This window comes from Rhinolophus ferrumequinum, chromosome 4, assembly GCF_004115265.2.
Source record: "Rhinolophus ferrumequinum isolate MPI-CBG mRhiFer1 chromosome 4, mRhiFer1_v1.p, whole genome shotgun sequence".
NCBI lineage: Eukaryota > Metazoa > Chordata > Mammalia > Chiroptera > Rhinolophidae > Rhinolophus > Rhinolophus ferrumequinum.
In genome coordinates this window covers 43,253,181-43,278,829 of record NC_046287.1, presented here as the reverse complement: position 1 = coordinate 43,278,829, position 25,649 = coordinate 43,253,181, and the positions used below count along the sequence as shown (strand labels likewise).

The 25,649-nt window shown below is 39.6% G+C and overlaps 1 protein-coding gene across 9 annotated transcripts in view; it reads right to left on the bottom strand.

The window, feature by feature from the left end:
* Positions 1-25,649, bottom strand: part of MBNL2 (muscleblind like splicing regulator 2) — a 151,744-nt gene that overhangs the window by 117,560 nt on the left and 8,535 nt on the right. Inside the window, exon 2 of one of the 9 annotated variants that reach the window (XM_033103807.1) lies at positions 1,945-2,051. The exons of the other annotated variants lie outside the window; for them this stretch is intronic. The gene's annotated coding sequence lies outside the window, so the exon portion shown is untranslated. The remainder of the gene's footprint in view (positions 1-1,944; positions 2,052-25,649) is intronic. 9 annotated transcript variants of the gene reach the window in all.

Genomic DNA, 25,649 nt, shown 5'->3' with positions numbered 1-25,649 from the left:
AGAGGTTGAATTCTTCTTTACATTTTCTCTTCTACTAGAACAGCACATAAATGCTAGTGTGCACCAAAGCCCACCAACACCCTGTGAGCCCCGTCTTCATGGTGTGGTGGTGGGAGCCCTTGTGATTTCAGATCTAGAAGAGGGTCTTTCTGAATGGGAGCGATACTGTCTCCTGAAGGTTGTCAGCAGAAAAGGTTGCTGAAGATGGATGTGAATATCTTCCTTTATAAGACTGGCTTCAAAAGGCCCCATCCCTGGCCCTCGTCTTCTCTAGCAAGTAAAAGCCCAATTGTTGAGCCACATGGACCTTCAACACAGAGTACCCTGCAGTGTTAACATGTCTATGAAGTGACACCAGAGAGAGCAGGTCTTCTGCCCTGGTCCCCTGAGGCAGTGACTATAGCTAGGTCCCCTTCTTCTTAAGATTTGTAATCCAGCCGTTGCATACATCCCAGAGAAGTTCTGCTGGGAAGAATCCCACCCCACTAACTGCAGAACACAGTTATTCTGGCAGGGAACCAGATATGGGGTACATGGATTGGATGTTCCAAGGGTTCAGAAAACCCCAGAAGGATACAGAATGCTAATTGTGTGTTTGAACACTATGGGAAAGATACCAGCAGGGTCAGACATGCAGGTGATGATATTTCACTAACACTTAACAAAATAAAAAATTACCTACAGAGCACCATTTGACTTTAGCAGAAAAGCAGAACCTAGGAATTCAGGATCGGGGAGAGGTCCATCTACTAAAACAGGATTTTTATTTTGTTGTCATTTCAGTCACCATTGAAGTTAAAAAAAAATCAATTTCCTGCTACACTTTTGTTAATTGCCATTGATAAGGAATGACTCAAGCCTCAAGTATAAAGCAGGCTACAGAAATAAGACTGAGTCAACAATTCCTCCTATCTTTCAGGAAATTGAGCTAACAGCTAGGATCGAAATCAACAACAAGTATTTATTGCACTTAAAACCCGGAGCTCTGAGTAATAAAAAAGGACAAACCTGGCAAACGTGTATCTTCCATAAAAATGTAAGGCGCTGATACAGGGCATTATCAGGTAACATGATTGCTAATTGCAGGAAACAGGTAGCATCTTTGCCTGATTTATTAAATCAAGCTGGCCCTCCCATTCCTTCCTTCATGCCCAGAACAGCTTCTTTTGTTACCTCTCTGCCCAGACAGGGCACTCCTCAGAGGCTAATCACCATTCGGGCTCTGCTTCCCTGCTGCCACCAGTTGTCATTATTTCTAAGCAACATTACCCTGTGCTGTGTCACCATGGCAACAGTAGGCCACCACTTTGAGGAGTGCAATAGGGAAACTGGGGGAAAGGAAAAGCAACAGTCCAGGGCTGAACTGCTCCTGGTCATGAGCAATGTCTGAGTTCGCAGATGTGCTTCTTCCCATTTTACGGAAGGGGAAACTGAGGAATGGGCCAAATGCTCTCTCTGATTCCTGTGTACGGAGGAGCAAAATGTAAAACCTGATGAGCACACCCTACACATGGGGCTGTGCTCCCTTGTTGACCCAGAGTTGACTGGGCCATTTCAACAAGCATCCAATGTAAGAGAAACAAACAAACAGCGGGCAGGGCAGGGGCTTTGGTATTATGTAGGTGGACCAAGAAATCTTTAGCTATCTGTTGTAATGTACTCTCTTAACTACATGTTTTGTGTAGTTTTTCAAATATGCAATTCTTATTGAAATGGAAATAGTTGCGCTTCCGCAGGTCTACCGATCTGTGGATTTCACAGGTTCCTTACTTCTCCCCTACCAACTGCATTTCTTTAAAGAAAAGTATCCATTTTCCTTTAAGTGTTTTTTAAGAGGCATACTGCTGAGTCGGAAAATTAATAACCTGGCATAACCTGTGATACCACCCTCACAACACCCTCTCAAGTTACTTGTTCATTATTTTCCAAAATGATTTTTATCACCTGTATTCCCATGTGCACGCTTCAATTGCTCTCCTAATGCTGCTTATTCCGCCAACTGGTCAGACCTCCTTCTTTACGAGAACCAATAGGTTTGAATCAAACCAAATCTGACAAGATAAAATGAGAGAGAGAGAAAAAGGCAGAGTCTGAATAATACCTTTCCTAGTATGCAGATCATCACAGAGCTACCTACTTACTCTCTCGGTTTATTGCAGTAACCAAAACAGAAACATTTGTCACGAACACGGTATGAGAAAGCCACTTGACCATGTGGTAATGCTTTTACATCTACAACATTATTTTGCTAGAGTTGTCTTTTTTTTTTTTTCAGTAGGGATGAAATGCGAAATAATGTTTATGATTACAAGAAAACTCTACATACAGATGTAAATGATGTTTTGCTTATTATTGCAATGTGTCTTCTTGTAGTAATAAAAATGAATGTCTTTGGGTTTTAACAAAAGTGTGCATTTCAATGAGAAATGGACAGCTTACTTAAATCCTCACTGCTAAATTAAGAAAAGCAACTCATACAATCACGTGCCCTTGAGCAAGCCATATAACTGGAAACTTCTGTTGCTCCCTCTCTATGCTGGGTTATTGCCGAGCCTGCTGACATCCTGTCTATGAAAGCATTTGAAAGACTTAAGGCAGAACACTAGGATACAGCATTCCATCCCTGGGATCCTTACGGTGCCATGGCAAAAGATTGCAACATGGGTGGTGGAAATTTTGGTGAAGGCCACTCCGATAACCTCCGCAGCACTAGGCAGAGACGATGCTGTCTGCATCACTTTTCCAGTAAGAATGACTCAGCAGCAGCAAATATTTATTAAGCCAGGCTACGAGTTCTTCACTGTTCTAGTTGCTATAACCAACTCCCCGTCAACTCTGCTGATATTCTGAGGTTTCATCCAGCTACTCAAATGGTAGTTACAGTATTTTCAAAGAAAACTGATAATAAAGATCCATGACCCCAAACCAATAGCTTTAAGGTTCTTAACTGTCTTAAGTGATGAGTTAGGCTTCCCCAATGGTTTCCTTCAGAAAGAGACACATTTTGGTTTATCAAGAGTCAGAAATAAGATGGACGTACTTGCATACACAAGTCCAGGGGTACGTTATGGATGCTTCATAGGCAATTCATGGGCTCAGCTCTTCTCATCCTCCATCAAAGCCACATTTATCTCATTAGGTTACAAGCAGTTTCTATAAGGAATGGGCAGCCAGCATTTTTTTTTCAAAGTGTAAAAGTGTAAAAAGTAAATGCACTCTGAAATACACTTGATTGCCCTTTGGGAGTAACCTAATTGTCCAACCGTCAGAAAATGGATACGGATGACAGAAGAGCTGAGTGTTAGTTTTTGCACAGTCACATGTTAGCCAGGAGATTTGGGGTGAGTCATAATCCCTCTCCAGGCCTCAGTTTACTCAACCTTAAAAAGAAGATGCTGACCAAACAGTGGTTATCAAACGTGGGTTTGGGTAGCTATTGAGCCAAAGGTAAATACAGTGCAGCTTAAGGAAGCATCATGGTTACTTAAAAAGTTGTTGGGGGTAAAAAGGAAAGTCAAATCACTGATGGGGCAAGTAATTTTAATTGTTTTATATTAAAGCAAAAATATAATGCAGTAGAAGGCAAGATTTAGAAGACTTAAGGTAAATAGAGTTCTGTCAATCCTTCTAAGCCTCAGGAGACCACCTCCTCTTCTCTGCTATAAGGATGCCACGGTGGAAAGGAAAACTTGAGAAAAACTGAGTGACAGGGTCTTCAGGGCCCCTTCTACCTTAGACATGCTAGGAATCATGGGTGTTGATTTTTTTTTTTGCCTAGTAGTGAGAGGGATCTTTAGGGAGATACCTGTGATCCACTGGGGTGTGATTTGTTACCTAGCAGCAGAAACACAAAGTTCATTAGAGCTAAAGATTTCATCGGAATCACTACCGTTCCTCAGAGAAGAAAACGGTGCTCCTCCAGACCATTTAGATGCTATACTCTGGATTTGTTGTCACCCTTGGCACTGGGAAATGTCACGTACCAATTTGTTTACTACCATATTACACCCAGCCAAGAGTACCTGGCTGTCCATGCCACTGAGAAGTAGCTTCCACAGGTCTCTCGTGTGTTGGCTCACAACTGACGAGAGTCCATCTTGCTCTACAAAATGCATCGCATTAACAATTTTTCTTAGGAATTTACATTATGACTGATGCTAATGCAGTAAATAAAAAGCAGATTTGGAATGGTGATCCTTTTATATCCCAACAACTATTAAGAATCAAATATACAAGGAGGGGAGACTCGGTTTAAGAGCCAGAGAAGTCAAAATGCAAGTTCAAATCAATTGTTTAGAATGAAAAAAGTATTTTCAAAATAGAGACAAATGTTTTCCAGAAGGCATTTGAGAGATGAATTAGAGTAGGAATGGTCGAGTGAGTTAATAACATTGGTTTTTGTTTTCAGTTGAACTGCTAGAACCATTTCCATGAGCTACTCCTAGAATACTGCTAAAGGCCTTCCTTGTCATCGGAATGTGACAACATCCTCTATCGTGCTTCAAAAATTAGAATGAATACTTTCTAGAGTTTTAGGTATGAATTATAATCTACTTTTTAAAGGCAAATCATAAATATTAACACATTTAGAAATGATTCAGTGTTATAATATTTTAACCTAAATATCTAAATGGTTCTTACTTAGCAACATTTATCAGTCAAAATTTTATATGTCTGAAAAGTTTTAATTGGAAAACTCCTAAGAAAAAACTAGGACGTTGTCTAAAATGTCAATTTCCAAAAAACACTACATGATAATTTCTGTAATAAGTATTGTAAGTCTGGTGTTACTGTAAAAAGAAAATTTTTGTGTATCACTATTTTATTAAAGGAGGATTAGCGAACGATTTTTCTTAGGGATGTGAAAACCAGTAAACTTGGAACACATTTAATTTCCATGCATTTATCTGTATAGCTCCAAACTTTCTTCAACTGAGAAACCTTTATAAAGATACAAGAAACTGGAGAGGTCAAGAGGCAGGGCCTGGGTAATGAATAAACAGGATCCACAAGTGATATTTGTTTTTACTCACATGTCACAGCTGTGTCTATTTCAAATGATCAAGCTTTAATTCATAAGCCGAAAACCAGAATGTAATAATAAGTATATAACTTTTCGTTCAATATCATTTAATCAAGCCATGAATATTTTTAGGTACAATTATGTGAACAGAACTTTGCATCTCTAATAAGTCTGGGCTGAAATTCTATAGAGTTGGGACTAGACTTTTTTATTTCTTTGCTTTAAGCACAGAGTTCAACAAATATTTGTTGAGTAGATAAATGGATGGATGAATAGATGGATGCTAGATGGACGAAACAGAGCAAAAATGTCTGTTCTTTTTATTTGAAATTTGTGTATCAAAGTTGTACTTTCTATGAAGGTGTGCAATCAGTCTAAATTTTGCTTTGTAATATCATAAAACTAATATTTATGAGATGCTTAAGTATCTCAGATTTCAGTTAGCAAGATGGAAAATCTACTGCTTGATGCTATTATCAGTTTAAAATTCCATGGGGAAACTTGCATTCATAGCAGGATATAAAATACAAAGAATCCTCTGTCACTAACTATTTTTGAGAATTTTCAGATCAGTCGTTCGAAATTTTCAAAATGTCAAGAAATGGTGCAGTCAATACATTAATATATAACAGGGATATATGGCATAACTACTGGAAAAGAGGAGAAAATATTATCATTATCTTCAGATATGATTATATTCCCAGAAAATTCAAGAGAATTAAATTTAATTCTCACAAGGAAAAAGTGAGTTCTGTTAAGCTGCCAGAAATGAGATAACTAAATGAAATTAAATGTAACCAATACTTTTCTTATTCTCTAGCAATAAGCAGGTAGAATATATAAGAGAAAAATATGTCATTCATAATAGCTACATAAAACAATTGCAAATAATGCTAACTGAAAATGTACTCAGACAGACATAAAAATTAACAAACTTTACCTGGAGATAGAAAGTAAGATTTGAATGAAATTGAGAGATATTTCTAGATTAGCATTCTTACCATTTAAAAATATCAGTTCTGACTATGTTAGTTCTTACTAAATTAATTTATAGATTCAACACAATTTTAATAAAGTGTCAGGATTTTTTGTTGTTGGAGGAGCTTTTTATGAGTATGGGAAAGAGCTTAAAAATGATTTTGAAATTTATCTGGAAAAAGAAATGGATGAGGGCAGGACATAAATTTCTGAAAAAGAATTGCAATATATGGAATTGGCCTTAGTATACATGTACTATTAATCTAAAACAATTAAAAGTTTGTTACTACTGAAGGAATAGACAAATAAATCGATGGAATTGACTAAAAGTATCTTGAAAGAGATCTCAGTATACCTAAGAACTTAGGATCCAAGATAATAAGTACGTACTACATATGAAGAAAGGATCACTTATTCAACATGTACTGTTTAGAAAAATTGGAAAAAAATAGAAAATACATTAATTCATAAACTCAACTTCACTATTATCCCAAATACATTCTACATTGATTCGATTAAAAAGATAATTCACAAAGGGGCAAATATGTGTGTGTGTGTTTGTGTGTGTGTGAATTTTCTAATTGATAACAGGAATGCAAATATTTCTAAGAATGAAAAACTGCAAACAAAGAATAAGAACAAAAAGGGTCAATCCATTTTTAATGGCTTCAATACATGTTAACGACAAACTTCTGACTTCTTGGTATAATGCCAACTTGAGCACAAATAGCTATCTAAACTCCCCTACAAAATCCCCAGTGATATAACTAAAGAGTGATAAAAATATGAAAAAAGAAATTTTAAGTAGTGTTAGAAACAAGGAAAATGTATCAGCTACATGTTTTGAAGTCTCTATGCTACTACTAGTTATTCTGAAAACCCCAAAATTTTGCTCAATAGCTACATTCAGCAAGTAGGCTTAGATGACTTGTATACTTGGCATCCAGGCTAAGCGAAGGAAGTAATCTCTATGGTAGAGAGAAGTAATCTCTATGGTAAGAAACTGAGTCGAGATGATCTATCACTACTGGGTACCCCAAGTCCAGAACTCACTCTATACCATACTGAAGCTGTTGCACCACGGAACTCAATCAAATTTACACTAGGGAATCTTCTACTTAATATTTGAGGAAAGGATTCAATTGACAGGCAGCAAGTGAGGAGCTATAAAATGATTTATCTGCCCTGTCTTGGATAAAAAGAACCAAACCTGGATAGACTTCTTCGCACTCATGATGAATGAATGAATAAAAAACACACAACAAACAAAAAGTAGATATGCAACAAAGATCCAGTATGACACCAACAGAAAGATTCTGCAAACTAAAAAGAGAATCAAGATGGAGAGCTCAAGATTCATCATTAAAAAATGGAGAAATATTAAGACAGCATCTTGCTTTGTGTTTTCAGTCAAGTTCTAGAAAGCTCATCCTTGCTCCATGAACTTAGGAAACAGGAAAGGAAGGATGAGAAGAAAAGGCAACAGACTGAACAGAAAAGGGACTGAGAGATAACCAGAAATAAAAAATGACAGTTGGTTGACATAGAAAAGCGTGTGATGAAACCAACATTTCAGTAACATAATTAAAATCTGACTTTTATGCAGTAAAGCACTCTCTGTACCAAATGGAATCAATGAGGTGGAGAATGCGCTTGACACATATTTACACAGTATAGAGAAAAAGGGGAAAGAGATTTAAATGATCAGAGAACTACAGACAGGTACGGAGGTCAGAAAAACCAAGATCCAAAATCAGAATGATTAACACACCCGAGGGTGTTGGGGGGTGTAGAGAGAGAGAGAGAGAATAAATGAAATAGAAGCAATAATTACAAGATATTGGTAAGGAAATCTTGGGAGGTTCAAAAAGGAGCTAAGATCCAAAGAGATTTCCGTGACTGAGGCAAAAACCAATAAAAAGCTCTGAGAATTAGCATGCTAACTAACAATTGTGAAGACAAAGGAAGATTTCTAAAATTATTTAGCTCCTCTGCCTAAAAAGGGGTTAACTACAAATGAATCGATTGGCTCTGACTTTTTTTTTGCATTATAAAACACTAAAAGCCAATAGAAAAATGTCTATAGAATTTTGAGGGAAAAACTTATTACTCCAGATAATATACACAATCATATTATATTTCCTACATGAAAATGAAAAAAATTCTCAAATATGCAACATATATAAAAATATAACAGTTCCCAGGAATCCTACTTTGAGGGATATATACTAAAGGAAAATGGATATGGGATTAAATATGTATGTACCAGAATGTTAATCACAGCATAATTTATGAAGATAAGCAATTAGAATCAATGTAGCAGAGAATGCTAAAATAAATTACGGTATTTTCATATTATTAGACATTAAGCAGCTCTTCAACACTATGTTTTCTAACAAGGTAGTACGTCAAGTCGAAATGCTTACAATGTGGTATTAAATATTTTATATTTTTTTCTTCAGGAAGAAAATATTTTATCCTCATACAATAAAATAAAACAAAAATATTCAGAGACAAGGATTCTAAAAATGCGCCCTGCGCTTTTAACATGGTTTGCAAACCATGTTATTTCCTCATTTTAAATTGAACAATAGGTCAAATGTTATGAAGATTTAGGGACAATCATTTACAAAATGTGGATACATTTTCCAGAGACTGAACATCCTGAAGTGCAAGAAAGTAGCAAGATGGGAAAATCGCATTATTTTGCTAAGTCTGGATACATTTTCATTATTGTGAACTTTGCCCAGTTAGATGATACAATAAGCATATTGCATATCATAACCCCTTATCTAAGTTGCTTAGAAGAAATTATAATAATAAAGTGTTACTGAAAAATAAGTCACAAGGTAAAATACAGTTTAATATTTAAACAACTTAAGTTAATTTGAATAATTCAAACTCACAGTGAGTGGGTTGTGGTAGGGGGCTGGCCAACTTTTTAAGAAAAGATATTAAATAAAAGAATGAACAGAGCAACAATAGCTTGCAAATTGTAGCTTTCTAATAATAGTAAAATTTGCATAACACTTCCTGGAACTTAACATAAAAATGTTAAATTATAACTGCTTATTATTACTTCTAATAATAAAACATAAGTTATATAAAATTAACCACTAAGGCACCAAGTGAGACAATTTTAACATTACATGTTAGAATATGGCTCCACCTTCTCTTTACTGCCTTTGATTTTATAGGATTTTAGAAGAAAAAGGGGGGAAATTCTAAGGAAAAAATGGTATCTGGATTTTATCATTCTTAACAGCAATAATGAACATAGAGTTTCTTTTTGTATTTTAAGTGGTTAAAGATATTATGCGATGCCTTGGTCCCTCTGGGGACTCGTAGCACATATTTTTAGAAGGATTGTCTACGGTTTGGGATGAAGCACGAGTCCGTGGTATCAGAGACCCATAATCACTGTTTCATGCTTTAATCAACTAAGCTATTCAACCACGTACAAGACCCTCAACCATGACTATGAAATATTATGAAAAGTACATTTTTATGCAAAGAATAAATAATTGTATGTTAAATACCGGGGTAATAAATATGGGAAGAAATATTTGCCAAGAAACATCCTTTCTAGTGCAACATAAAAACATTAAACTAGAAAGAGATTTCTGATAGTAAATTATTATTATTTTTTTTAAGTAAATTATTTTAAGTTTAGAAAGTGCGATGAAAGATTTGTCATATAAGACTTGATTCAGACTAAATGTTTTCTAGATTTGAGTACACCTACGTTTTGGAGCAAAAATCACAGGGAGAGCATTTGGTCTGCAGATTCAAATATGATTGCTTGTAAACTATTTTTGTTTTTAAAAAAACAATGCCACTGAAACAAAATGTGATTAAAATATTATAGAGCAGGTGACATTGTTAATTGACCACTCATTCTGCTTTTTTTTAAGCTATCTGATGAATGAGTAAACTAAAGAAAACACCTACTGTTCTAAACAGTTTTCATATAAACAACATCACTGCCTCAATAACCATAACACTTTATAGTTGAATCCATACATCAGTGTCCCAGATTGTGTCATTAGTTTCAACCGTTAAATGAGAGAAACAGATATGAGGGAAATGGCACCTTCCCTCAGAACTCTGAAAGAACCATAGCAACATTCTTCTAGAATTAAAAGTTTGCTCTCTCCTGCCCCAAACCTTGAAATATATTTCCTCTCCTGCCCCTCCTTCAAAGGGAATTGAAAGACAATTTAGAAATTAAAAAATCAGGGTAGTATACCATTAAAAAAAAAAAACCAATAACAACTCAGCCTGTTCTCTGAGGGCTTTTATATTATTAACAGACAGCCAGGATTCAGGTGCCTGTTCCTCCAAATATTCTTGAACATAAAGAAACAAAGCATACTGCATTTTTTTAATGAATCATCTTTCTAAAGAAACATGGCGGGCAATCTTAGAGCTCTCTTTATGTCTTAATTAAAAAGCTTAATACAATTATTATCATTAATATTATCAGCTGGATTTACATAGAGTTTTATACAGTGAATAAAATGCTTCCAACATACACTGTCTGATGAAATTTCAGAGGTAGTCAACAGGTACTCAAAGGATTGGTTTGGAGATGGTCAGCCAACACAATTAGAAAGAATTCCAGTTACTAGTTTCATTATTTAGACTATTCAACATTTTCTTCCCATGATTACCAGTATCCGTCTTATTTTGACTCCATAAGTGGTTCAGATTCATGATTGCCCCCATAATACTTACAGAACAGCAATAAGTATATTAAGAAAATCTACTGGCTTTGTGATAAAGCTGACTGTAACCAGCTCCTAAAGCTGATATCTGTGTCCTTCAGCAGGAAGGAAACATCCCGTCTGGGGGAGTGTGCCCTGTACTATGATTCAGTACAATAGCTCTCTTTTTCTTTACAGGGTCAAAAATTCAGCAAAAGAAATTAATAAAAAGCCTTCTCACAGGGGGAAAAAAAAAGCCTCTCTCTACTGCCAACCCCCCTGTCCCCTCCCACCAAAAGACAGAGATGGAGAATTTTAGAAACAGGAGTTTATTCACAGTGCTTAACTAAAAGCAGACTTCCTCTGGATTAGAACTGCAGTGTACACACTGTATAAAATGTAAGGACGATGCTCTCGTTCCTTACACACTGCTGATTTTATTGTATACTTTACAGTTTTTATCCTCCTATAAAAATTTCCCCTTTCTAGGTTTAGATAATTTTCTGACATAAAGAGTACACATTCACATTTCTATTTGATATAAAAAGGCAAAGTGGTTTGCAATAAACATTTGAAGTTCAAGAAGCATTCATATCCAAGTATATACAGAGAAAGAGAAAAGAAGGGAGGGGAGAAGAGGGAAGAAGAAGGAGATGTAATAGTAGCCAACATCTATCTATAGGGGGCTCTCAACATGTTAAAGTTCTAGAATTCTTACTTGTCAACACATGAAACATCCCTGCAAAAGTTCTGTTTGAAAGTTGGGATGAGAAGTGTATGTTTAAATTCTGAACTCCAAACAGAAATTTCAGCCAGCTTTACAGGCTAGGTGCAATTTAAGCTCCGTATCGAACTAACAGTCTGACCTTTCTAAACCTTACTTTTCTTATCTATAAAATGGGACAGTATTATATATCTCTCAAGTCAGATGAGAACGTTACATTTAAAAAAAATAATAACATTTTGAAAGTCACTGTCAAGTTGTCTAGAACATCGTGGGTGCTTTAAAAGGGTTCCTCTGTCCTACTCATTATCTGTTACTGAACTTAGAAATGAAAGAACACTGTGCTGTTGTGTGGACCTGGCCTTGAATTTCAGATTTGTGTTAGTGGAGAGAAATAAGCACTTGCTCGATCTCTTTCAAAAACGGCAGTAATAATGACTACACATCAAATTAAAACAAAATATCAAAATATCATTTTGGGGCTCCTTCCAGTGTAATAGACACCACCCTAATATCACACTCAGAAGAAAGAAGTGTTGTAAAATAATTTTGTTCCTCAAGCTTAGTAAAAATAAAAATGCATTTTCCATAGTTACATTTAGTAAATTCAACTTCGTTTTCTTCAGGTTTAAGTGAATTAAGATGGTTCAGTGGCTATCGCCTGTTGCAGAAAGAACCTTCGACTGCTGGATTTTGGAGACACCTAGAAACTGAGTTACCAGCATCATATAAGTTACTACATTTTGCAATCTATTCCAGGGATGATTTCTGTGAGAATTCCAACTTTGTAACCCTTTGGAGAGTCTTATGCCAAGGATAGCAAATGGACATCACTCAGGTTCCCCCCACCCAGCCATCTTCTCACCTTGTCTGGCCGATCAGTTAGATCTATGGCTAATTGATCTCAGTACTTTTGCCCCGTGAATCCAGACTTAGCACTCAAAAATTTCTCAGAACAACAAGTTTCCAGGCAGGCAGCCACCACCAACGGATCAGAGTTCCCTTATGAATTGAAACCAGCCTCAGGCTAAAGGTTACCTTTGAACCACTTATGATAAAAGGTGGTGGGGGTGGGGGTGAAGTGGGGGTGGAGGGGGGGTGTTGCTTGCTGAATAAATTAACAGTCTTAACACAATTCTAGTGGGAATATTTACCCGACTTATGAGACCAAACTTCTCATGCATTTCACTACCATTCATTTAGACATAAATACCTGTAATACTACTCATAAATCACTCTTATCTCTTCATTAATAAGAACGTCTTAAAAGCCATTATGCGATAAAATAGTTTCGGCCAGTTCAAATTGCTGTATGTCATTATAATTAATAAAAGTGTACATCTTCATGAATAGTCTACAATTCAGGATCTTCAGTAATTAGATTGAAATGAAGTTTTATTATATTTCAATTTCATTTTCTATAGCACTAGATAAATGTAAGTCTACCCTAGCACAGACCTGGGGTGTCTTTCATCCAGATAAGCCTCTGTTTTTATGGGCAGTGTAAAGATGTACCCAGAACTGATTTCTTCAAAACAAGCACTGTGAAACAAATGTCTGATTCTTCGGCCAGTGTGCATCGGCGGAAAAACAAACAGGCCATTATATTTGTGGGAAAGAATGAGATTGCAAAGTCAATGAAGAACAAGGCACATTATCAGCTGGTCTACATTGTAAAACAAAGGCACAAAAGCGCTGTTAATACATGAAAAAGCCAAAGTTTCATGGTTTTTAGTGAACTTCAGTAGTTTGCAGGATCATCCTGACTATAAGTTGACTTGTCTCTGTTAGTTTCCATATTTGCCTTAGCAGATGACATGGTTCCCGTAGATTTCCTGATCATGATCTATTCAGCAGCATTATTGGGCACTGGCCTCCTTTTCTCTCTGTATCCCTCAATTGGTTGCTTTCAAAATTACAGATTGTATTCAGGACAAAAAAAAAAAAAAAAAAAAAGGTCATGATGCTTGAAATGCAAGCAAACTTAAATTCATTGCAACTATCTTCACGAGTGGGGTTTTCCTTGGGGCATGTGGTGATATGGGAAATAAACGAAACATAACTGAAGGATCACATTGGAATTTTACAAGCATTGCTATGACCTAATGCTGTAAATTAGCCTTTAAACTGTGAGGAACTTTGAAACCACTATTATCCAATGTCATGTGAGACGAATTGTTTTTGTATTTCGTCATCTTTAGCCAGTGGGAGGGCAAAGTACTGTCCACCCTGTGGCCTGAGGAGAAAGGTGCGCTTCTTTTCCTTGCCTTTTTGATGTTGTGGTGCGCTTCTTTTCCTTGCCTTTTTGATGTTGTGGGAGACAGAGGTGGAGGAGAACAAGGAGAAATTGGTAGAGTTTTCCCCGACCCTTTTCTCCTGCTGCTTCTACCTACGACCAGTAACAAAACAAGGTCTATGTTGGAGCATAAAACTAACTCCCTAAATATCCAGTCCTATCCACATGGCATAAAATGGTCACATTTCTGTGCATACACATTATGCTATTTGCTGGCAAATTAACTCTTACTTCATATGTTTTTCCCTTGAAGGGTAGAGAAGAAGAAAAAAAATCTAAACTGCCTATTAGTTTTAGTTTATAGATGAGATGATAAGCCTCAAAAGCCACTAATTAGAAGGAGCAGGCTAATTAGAAGGAGACTGTGAGACCCTTCTCCCTTGTCTTTGCTTGCTGTCATTTGGTGCAGCCTCCAAGGCCCAGTTCGAATGTCCTTTCTTGGAAAATCATTGCCAACCCTGCGCCCCACCCTCACTGCCCCAGAGAGCCACTAGAACCATCCCTGACTACTCTGCCCCCGTACTGGAGTCCTCACATCCTTGAAGTTGACCTTGCTGCTGTGGTGTCTGGCTAAAACATGAGCCAACTGAGCCCAGGTGTCAGGCTAATGCATGTTTCCAGCTCGGCACCCAGAACGGCATCTGGGTACTCACCTAAGATCTGTGGACTGACTGGCTGACTAAATAAATAAATGTCTCAGTAAGAAAAGTTAAGACCTTAATTTTTTTATTCTCCCGAGTAAACTGAAAATCCATCTACCTAAACTGCAGTGAAACTTGATGTGTTCAAGGAGCGTTGTCTTGTGATCAACTTTCTTTCTGACATCCACTGCCCATGCCCACCACTGGCCGCTGCTGGGTGAGAATGGATGAGAGGATGACAGGGGTGGCAACAGTCTGAGCTGGTGCCAAACCTCTGGAGTTGAGGCAGAAGCAGAGGCTGAGAGCACACCGGCGACAAGAGCACATCCCCTCAACCAGGGCAGGGGGACTGGCCTGTGCAGGGAGCGTGCAGCCCTACTTAGTCTTCTTTCATTTCTCCTTTCACCAGCACCACTTTCAGAAGATGACGTCAGTGGAAAATGACTCCATAATACATGCCACTTATATTAAGTAGCATCCCCACAGATCCAAGCTTAACTGTACTCAAACTGTCAATCAAGCAACACAAAGGAGAAAGAAAACACAAGTCCTGCTCATTCCACATTTCTTTAACAACTCTTAGGTGCCCCACCCCCCACCCCGGGGGCCAGGGAAATTCCTATTTTCTATTATGTTTACTGGAATGGTTCTCTTCTAGAAGCTGAAGTCTTTGGGGACTGGGGACATCGTGCAGGTTTCTGCATTCCCCATGGGGCCCAGTACAAGCACCAGGCAGGCACGAGGGTGTGCCCTGCAAAATCAAAAGCTTGTGCTCAGGATTAATTTGGGATAGAAGATTGGCAGGTAGCAAGACTGTTGAAGATGCTACTATCGTTTAGCTGAAGGGCTCTGATGGGAAATCCTTCTGGGCCGATCACAGGGTCTTATCCCAAGAAGCCACCCTAGGGAGCCAACCAGGGTCCTGTAAAGAGGTGGCCCTGCCAGGCACAGGCTGTGTCTCAGGTACCTGATGGACACTGAAGAATAAATGAGCTTCACCCATAAAAAGATTGAGCTATTTGAATCAAGTGCCTGCTCCCCATTTTCCCCTAGATCCGAACACTCTGAAGCACAAGGCTAATGCAGAAGGAATTGCCTTTTGGGTTCCCAATGACACATTTGGCAATCAAAGTTTCTGGAAGTGGGTGGTTTGGCTAAAATCCTACCAGTTTCATTGCAGCCACCGTGGGTTGAGGAAGACACGTTCTCCAGGTTATGGGAACACAGGCTCAGATTTTCCTTGTAGCTTCAAGAGGCATCGGAAGTATCCCAAATCAGGCAATTTCCTTTCTGTGGAACCCATGTGTGCACACAATAAGGGCTCATTTCCTCCTATTGGCTTTTGTTTGAACGGTTTCCTTTGATATAGGCTGTCTTCCGCTCTCATTTGCAGTTATCTAAATCTAGGCATCCTTCTCAACTCAAAAACTCAACATTCACTGTACTGGAGTCAGGCCCAACCGGCCCAACTCTGATGGTTTCTTCCTCCCTCCTGCCTGAGATTAGGCATTAAGTGTCTGGGATTCCCAATCCAAAGAGGGGTAGTGCCAGGGTTATCCATTGGTTTCTGCAGTGTGCACGTGTGTGTGTGTGTGTGTGTGTGCGTCTTAACATCTCAGTGCATTGCTGACTACCACGCATCTTTGTTTTGCTTGCTTTACATATAGATAGCATCAGTGTACTAGGCACACAGTTGGATTTTAATCAATACTCTCCGAATGGAGGAAGGAATGAGCCTTTGAAAATGGTTCACAATGGATTTGAAGATTTGCAGATATATTTTGATTTGGAAACATTTGGAAACCTTTTGCAATTGAAAGCTGAAACAGACTTTCCTATCCCAGAGTATCATAAATTTCTCTTTGCACGGCCTCTATTTTTGAATTTTTTTTTCACTTTTCTGTTTTTATTTCTCCCTGTGTGCTGATCAAATAGGCTCTGTACGACACTTCTTTCCTCTTGTTTGTGTGTCACCCAAATCTCATGACCTGGGGCACCGGCAAGCACCTAACTTGTAAAAATATCTCTACTGTTGATGGGTTCTCGGTGGGAAAAGAAAAGGACAAAAGGACATGTGACAGTGAGTCTTCCAACACGGGCAATTGGGTCACTACATCCAGGAAGGAAGGAGCACATGGTTTCAGGAAACACCTTGGAGAAATCCTTCCTTATTTATTCTCTATGTAACAAAGGGCCAACCTTTCTTCAGGAACCAGAGGGCCAGGATGGACTGGCAGATGTCAGGAGTGTTTCTTGGCTGCAGAGGAAATTCATTCATGCCTTCATTCATTCACTTCCAAAAGTTTAAGTTCAGGAATTTGGTCCCACTGTGAGCCAGTTACCATCTGCTTGAATGACCTAAAAATGGCCTGAGTGGGGACAGAATCACTTTTATCTGTGCCAAAACAGCACAGGCAGCAATGGAGCTGGGTCAAGTGCTCCATTCTCACACATGCACTGTATGAAACTTTCCAAATGTGCCCCAGTCCTCCTCTGTTCAAAAGCAACTGCATTCCTTTAGTCTGGGGTAACATGCTCCAGTGCCTTATTATCCCTACCAAATAAAACTATTCCCAAGAGTCTGGCATGAAATTATTTTGCAAAATATACAGGCTTCTTGCATCTTGTTGCAAAAACAGTAACGTTTTTGTGAGTGATAACAACATTTTGTTATCACTGCAGAATAGTCATATTGACGTCCCCCCTCTTTCTGGAATTGTTTAGAGGGTTTGTAGCATTAATTTGGGATGATTCTCTAATAGCCTCAGGTTCACCCAGAGAAATACATCCAAATATTATGTATTGAGTGTTTATATAGAAAGTTCTTTACAGGTGATCTCACTTAATCCCAATCATCACCCAAGGAAGTAAGCATTATTACCCTCATTTTAAAGATGAGAAAACTGAAATTCATATACATTTTTAAATTTGCCTGAAGTTGTGCATCTAATCTGTGGCAGAGCCAGGATTTGAATACAGATTTTGAATTGTCTCTTAAACCCTGTGCCAGGAGGTCTGTTAATAATTTGTGTTCAAATCACTCTGTGTTTTTGCAATAAATGTGGATTCCCGGGACTCGCCCCAGACATCCTAAGTCAGCATCTCAGGGGCTGAGGAATCTGTCGTTTGTCTTTTTAACAAGCTTCCCAAGAGTCTGTGCCGCCAAAGAAACTAGCATTTGGAATGACTCGTAAGGGCTTTTGAAATGGGTTTGGGAAGAAAACACAACTTCTTTCTTCTTGTGGGCTTGGAGTTGTGTAGGAGAGTGAATGTAGTACAGAAACACGACCTTGTCCCAATGGCTGTAAGAGTTCATTCTGGCCGGGACTGTGGTGTGCTTGTTTTTCACTTAGTTTTCAAGTGGCCCTCAAAGGCAAATAAATAGGTCAACCCATTTTGTGAGATGTGCTGTACAGTTTGTGGACCCAAACATAACTAGAAGAATCTGTCCTACAGCAATTAAGCCACTAAAATGTATTTTAAAAGTCAGGACACTGCAGATAACTCCCCAGCTTATGCACTTTGCCTTTAGTCTCTTCTCTGCCCATTGCCTCCATCAGCCAAACTTGTTCTCTGAAGTTTAAATGCAAAAAAGAGCCCTGGTCAAAGAGACTGGGGTTCAGCTGGCCTCTCTTCAGTACTGGAGTACAATTTCATAGCTATGTATACAGACTTTGGGGGGGAAATACATTCTCTCCTCATCTGTAATGAAAGCTCCTGGGTGTATTTGGGTAGATGGCAGACTATGGATTTCTGTAAGTATGACTCATAGCTAATAGTCATCTATAGAAATGCCTTTCTGACCAATAAGACACTTCAATCATTCCATTGCATTCCACAAACAATTATTGAGTACCTACTACTTACCACACATTGGCTCAACTTTAAAATGCATGGGGATTGCTACAATAAGGAGACTTTAACAACCTTCCACCTGTGACATCTATATTGGCAGATTTTGTTAGGAAAAGTTGTTAGGCTCATGAATTATCCTTTTGCTGAACCCAGTGAGATGAAGGAAAAAGCTAAAGGAAATGATAAAGTAACAAAGGAATAACGGATAACATTGGTAAAGCACTTTAGAGGGCAGCCGCCATGGTTATATTTTAGTAAAGCATGAAAGGAAAGCTCATCTTTAATTAATAATTGGGAACTGATGCAGTATGCTGTCCTCCTCTCTCTTCCAGTTATTTTGAATAGAGCAGGATTTGTTTCAAGGCAAAGGCCGCTGGGGATCTTCCTGAAGAAGCACTTGAACTTCAGCTTCCACCTTCCTTCAAATTTATTTAATGTTTTTCACCTTTCCTGTTATAGGAGAATCAAATATGTTCCTACACATTTTCAAAAATCATTTCTCCTTGGCGCGCTCAGCCACCTGCCCCGGGTAGCCTCCTCAGCCTTCAAGCTGCACCAGGTGCCATGTGCCAGCACAGCCCACCTTCCCTCAAACTTACCCAGTCTTATCTTAACCCTGCTTCCTCTCCACTCAACTCCATCTCTCCTTTGATTGCTCTAAATATTCCGCGCTCCCTAAATGTTTTCACTTTCCACTCTCTTGGTTCCCTGTCACACAGCTCCCAGTCACCACTCTCCAAAAGTGTCCCCTACAGGTCAGGGGTGCCTTCTTAACGTCCATATGTCACGGCACCAGGCTCAGTTCTCATCTTTACTGAACTTTCTTTAGGATCTGGCTTTATTTCCCATTATTACCTGGTTTTAGGAAACCCAAGGACATGTCCATATTATATCACTGATCAGCATTATTTCTAGGACATAGTAAATAGCATGATCCCTCCCGTCTCACACACAGATTCAAAGGCGTTGGGAGATGCCCTGAGGCCCACACACCTGTCCCCAGGAACACTTGCCCTCTCTGAAATGCTCTTCACCTTGGATTTCTAAGCATTCCACAAGGCTGTGACATCCACCATTTTCTAGATCACACTTGCTTCTTTAGCGATCTCAACTCCTTTACAATTTCAAATACCACTCTGCTATGGACTAATCCCAAATACACCTCTAGTCCTACAATCTACAGAAGTCTACACCTACCATTCCATGAGGATGTTCGTTTTTTCCTGAAAACTTGCTGTCGCCAAGAAACCTTTACTAAGTGGAACACATTTGCCGTGGCAGAGCCGGTAAAGATTAAATTCACAACGATCGGTACCTTCCCATTGACCTGGGTTCTTTCACTGTGGGTGGGGCACTTCCGGTGCATCATTTCACTACATCTTCATAAAAACGCTGAGATGTGGCATGACCATCCTGATTTGTGCCAACCAGGAGATCAAAGTGCCAAGCGATTTGGTAACTTTTGTTCATCCTAAATCACGGAGCCCGGGGTTCAAATCTGTGTTGATGACCTGCAAGCTCTGGCTTAGTACCGTCCTTAGGCACCCTTATTTATTTTTTGAGACCAGCACTCCCTTGACTTAAACAGAATCTAGGGTTACAAAGCAAGAAAGGGTAAAGGGCATTGTCATCTGTGGTTCCCAGATTGTTCCTTCCTTCCACTAGTCTTGATTGCCACATAGAATTAAAAAACAAATAACAACAACAAAAAACCTAAAACCGTTTCAGCAAAATTTTCAGGTGGTTGTAAACCATAAAAACATGGAAAGTAAAGGAGATGTTTTGAACACCGTGACAAAATGATAATATTATTACTGTTACTGTTATTATTATCATAATCATCATTATTTCACCGTGATGATTTCCTATCTTGTCCAATTTGAATTTGAAGCATTAACTTCTCATTGGTCCAGGAGTAGGATGTTACAGTGATTCATGGTTCTCATTATATAGTGGGAGTGAAGCCACACTGCTGGAGTCTAGAGATTATTTAGGAGAGAAACAGATAAGGAGGGGGGAGGCATGAATGGGAATAGAAGAAGGATATGGGAGAAGCTTTCAACTAACTTTCCTTTTATCTTATAATAGACAGTGCTAGGCAGCTGGCTACATTTTTAAAACTTTATTAAAGACAGAAAGGACTCCATATCCTAAGTGTCAGCTCACTGGATTTTTACAAAGTGAACTCATCTGTATATCCCACACCCAGACTGAGAAATAACCAATTATCAGGACCCCGGGAGCCCCCTCGGGTTCCATTTCTGTCACACCTTTCTTTCCCCAGAGGGTGACCCCTCTCCCTAACTAGCTACTATGTCTAACTAGCTGGCTACATTTTAAATTAACCCTTTGACTGTTCGGGCCAGGAAAGCATGTGTTCTTCGAGAAGCCTTTTCTGGCAGCAATTGCCATTTCAAAGCAGGGGGAAAAAAAGTGTGTGAGGGCGTAATTTTGTGTGTAGGAGAAAAGTGTTTCTAATTTCCAATCCTGAAAATGTGCGGGGAAGGAGGAAGATGTGAAGAAGAAGGGAACTAAGTCAGTAAATGCAATCTCGTTCTGCTTTCCCCATTAGGAGCTGGAAGGAGTCCAGCAACATGCCATTTTGAGAAAGGAAGCAAACAGAATCACCTTCTCTACCTGCTGCAGCCTCGGCTTCTCTACCTGCTGCGGCCTTCCAATACGTGGATCAGTCGATGGTTATTATTTAATCGCATAGTGTTCACTAGAAGCCTGATATTGTATTGAACATATGGTTTTGATTTCTTTTTTCTGTTTTTAAGCAGTGAGCAAGATGGAGAGTGTCACAAACCTAACTCCAGGATTTGCTGGTTGTGCCAAACTGTAACGGGAAACTAACTCCCATGCCGATATCCGTCCTGCTTTAGCAGCTTCAGGGGGCCCAGGGGGGACCCACAGAGGGCCATGGACTAAAATGCAAACACACTGGCACTGATAGCTCTAAGAGAGAGAAGGGCTCCGTAGTTGTACTTTTGACCTGACAAAGCACACAGGCCTTGTAGGGGCTTTTCCACGACTTTCTGCACTAATTATCAAGCTGGAAGGGAGAGATCAGAACATCAGATAAGAATTCACAGCCTCAGAACCATTAACTCAAGACGCAACTTATATCTGGCTAAGGAACTAACTTTAACTCAGGTACCCACAATGTTTTAGACGGCAGCGCTCTCCATATTCACTTCTTGGGTTACTGGCCATCAATGTTTCCAAAAATAATCACTCCTTGCAATTCCTTTTTCTGATCAATTATTTATTATGTGTGTTCTGGGTTATACAACATAAACTTTACCCAATAAAGGGGGAAAAGTTAATTCTTCCTAGTGGTCAGCTAGAAAATGTGCAATTTTAAGTAGAAAGGCAAATTTTCAGCATGTCAAAGAATGCTGGCTGGTTTTATAGGACATTAGTAAAACTAGTAGTAAAGAAAAAACGGCAGAGTTTGTGACAGAGTCGAGGCATGGGGATCTTTAGGTTAAATATCAACCTGGGAATTTTCCTAAGAAAAACTGCAGGGCTTGTCTCAACTCAATTTGAAAGCTTTAGAACAGGCCTTCTCAAGCTTTCTCGAGATGCAAACCTGGCCAGCTAGTGGGAAAATGGTTTACCAAGCCCCTCGGTGCCGGTGCCGAGCTGTGTCTTTCCTTTGTTTGCTTGGGTGTCCCTGAGTAAGCCTGGGAGAAAATCCTTCCTGGTTTCTCCCTCTCTGAGGAAGGAGAGCAGGTTAGTGCAGCCTGCTGTTGACTGGAGCTGGGATTAATTAGTTCCTTTGGTGACCTTGGCATCTACCGATGGCAGGGTTTCTAAGTTGCAGAGGACTGTCCTCAGAGCCACAGAGAAACTCCGGAGGACTCAGAGCTACTGCTACAATATCACTATTTTATTGAGCCAAAAAACAAAAGAAAACCAAAAATATCTAATTTACCTCTAAGAACTGTCTTAGTGTGGTATTCAAATTGTGTGAAAATTATCTCTCCCTCATCTATCTATCTACGTATCTATCTATACCTGTATATACTAATCAATATCTAAAGCTATCTCTGTATATATATTAATCTAAATTTCTATCTACCTATCTCTCTTTCTGTATAAATATCAATTTATACTGATAATGATCTATATGTATTAACCTAAATCTAAGTATCTTTCTACACCTATATATATATACACACACATATATACACATATATATGTGTGTATATATATATATATATATATATAAATGTATATTTATAGCTCTCTATATGTGTGTATCTCTCTATCAATCATCCTATGGGTAGTTCTGCACGGCCAGAATCTTGCCAAGTATGTCCAGAGTTGCCCATAGCCTACTGTTGGGACTGAAGGCAATTTTATACAGTTGGGGAAGATGTCTGTCCGTCCCCTCCTCATCTCCATCCATTACACTGTGCTCAGGCCTAAACAGAGCTGAGGGAAAACGGAGAGTCCCACCCCTTTCTCTAACACTTCAAGGTTCAAGTATAAGAGCGATAGAGGTCAACAATGTGACAAAAAGGCCAGAAAAACTCAGTGTCTTAGTTTGCACAATAAAGTCATATATCCCGAATAGGGAAGGCACCGAAGGTTCCTACAAGAGGAGGCTTGATTGTTATCTTAGATAGGTGAGGGGCTTGCCTGCTGGAGAGGCGTCTGACTTGCTTAGCGTCACTTCAAAGGCTTGAACAAGGGCCGAGGTGTGAAGGTCATGGGGAGTCGTCACTTTTCATTTCAGCACAAGGAAGAATTTTATAATGAAATGTTATGATTGTAAGTGTTTTGGGGTAGTGACTGTCCAGTCAACACGGAAACTGCCTGTCTGGACTGTGGCAGGGGTAGACGTGAATTGTGCTAGGCCAGCCCTTCCACGCCTTCCAACTCAGGATTCCCTTCTGATTTTCATGTTACGTTTGTGGTTTTTGTCAGTTGGGTGGATCTGAAAGAGGAGGGGTATCACAGTCTTGTGTGGTGTGAAAAGTTCCTCTGCTGGCTCTGATGTGTCTCCTCGCACACAGCTCACCCTCATACTGATACCTGAGCACCCAGAAGAACAAAGAGGCAATTGGAGTAGCAGATCATGGGAAGGAAAGAGTTAAAAAGACCTAAACTCTCTGCAGGTCCCAACAGCCCCAGAGGCAGCTAGTCCCTTTGATCCTGCCTAGTAATTGCAGCCTAGTTGCAAAGGGAACTTTAAAGAAAAGAAACAGGGAAACTCTAGAGATAGGGTTTGTTTTGTTTCCTGAGGGGATGGTCTTTGTGGTGGCTGCCAGGAAGCTGATACTTTAGGGTTCAAATGATGGGCTTCCTAAGGGGGTAAATAAATAATCCTTTCTATCAGCGAAGAGGCAGGTGTGAAGAGAACCCCAGAAATACCAGGCATCTATGTGTGCCATTTAGTAGGGATGCCAGGTACAGCGTTGGCAGAGAAGGCAGAACCAGGAAAAAGAGACCCCTGGGTTAGTTCAGGAGCCAGCGGAGCAAGAGAAAAGAAGAGATGAGAAGAGAGAGTGAGGGAGAGGAAGAGCAGGAGGGGAGGGGAGGGAGGAGGGAGGGAAGGAGGAAGGGAGGGAGGGAGGGAGGGAGAGAGAGAGAGAGAGAAAGAGAGAGAGAGAGAGAGAGAGAGAGAGAGAGAGAGAGGAGAGAGAGAGAGAGAGAGAGAAGCATCAGTAGATGCAGCTCCAGAGAACAACCACATGCCCTTGGGAGAGAAGGGGTGATGTGCATAAAGGAAAACCGCACTGCACCTAAAGAGGGAAGTAGATGGAGAAAAAAAAGGATTTCTAAGAATTCTCAGAGAAGGTAGCAAAGCCACAACGGCACAAAACATCTCACTTTTCTAGAGTTGATAATGAGCTTCTGCATGTGTCATCTATTTAAGGTATCTATAAGATACTTTGGATACCAACGTCTTTAAGCTTCTTTCAGCACACCCGTGCGCATGCAAACACACACACACACACACACACACACACACACACACACACACGGAGATTCAAAAGTAAGGAAAAGGCCAGCTAAACACAGTGGTGACGATGCTATAACCATCCCTGGGGATTTACCAAATCCCTTTGAGAGAAGGAACTCCCAACTAAAACTGAGCTCATGCCCGTACTGTATGCCAGTAATTGCTTATTTACTGTTCTATTTAACTATTTAGTGAATTCTGCCAACAGTATGTGTAAATGCAAGAGAAGGTTTTCTAAAGCGAAGCCTTTTTGGTTGCAACCCCCAAATAAGGACCATTGGAAAAGGTCTGGGAGCTTGGAGACCCCTACTGGGGTTTGACCCCTTGTTCTGTCACTTGTTCATGTGTTACCTTGGCAAGAAACTCATCCTACCTGGACTTTATTTTCTTTGTTATAAAGGTTTAACAGAGTTGACGTATATAAAGCTCTCAGCAGAGGGCTTGGCATCTAGTTGACACTCAATAACCCAATAAACACTTGTTCCCTTTCATTCCTAAAAGCTTATTGGTAAATTAAAATGCATAAAAATACCAGCCATCTGTGTTTGGACTAAATGGGCATCTGGGCAGGGAAGACTTCCTGCAAATCGGTTTAGCTGGACTCCTGGCTCTAGGAAAGTGGGGGCCACATGTGGGACATAGAGAAAAATGAAGCACTCGAGAAGAGGGAAGGCAAATGGACACAAAACAAAATGTAAGACTTATAACAAGACCTAAAACCATCCACCATCAGGCCTGGACATTTCACTTAAGCTATCACTAGACAGCTATCGTTTCTAATGATTTCTTCATTCATATTGCAAGATTTAAAATTGACATTTTTATACAAATGCAATTTTAATTGCATATAACACTTCGTCTATACTCTTCATACTCTTTGGAGAGAATGAGGAGAGGATGTCATTACCTACATCTTAAGGGAAACAATGAGTTTTTCAGAGTTCCCTGAATTAATCCATTGAGGGTGTGGGCTGAAGTAGGCTCATCAGACTCACAGACTCCAGTTCTGACCACTATCTAGAGAAAAAAACCTAAAGCTGATTTTGAACACATGTATTTTATAGGGAAAAAAAATCTCTCTGGAACAGGCAAGGAAACAAACACACTAGCCTTCTTTGGAGGTGGTGAACCAATATCTTGAGGAATTGGTAAGAATATGCACCCACAGAGAAGACAGCCATTGCAGGCATGGGGAGATGTCCACAGAAGTGATTGAAACTGCTGAAGTCCCTGCCTTCGTGCCCTCGACCCCAGAAACTTTGGTGCCAGGCTCGTGGGATAAATCAGCTCAAGCTCGGCTCCACTCTGAGCCTGAGCAACTTGAGAATGCCAACTGCGTTGAAGCGGTAGGTCGTGGCCCCCCGCCCTAACCCATCTCAGAACCACTGGGCTGCTGCCAACTCCATTGATGCAAGTAAAGCCACCATTGTGTTCTAGAGCCTCGCGAAG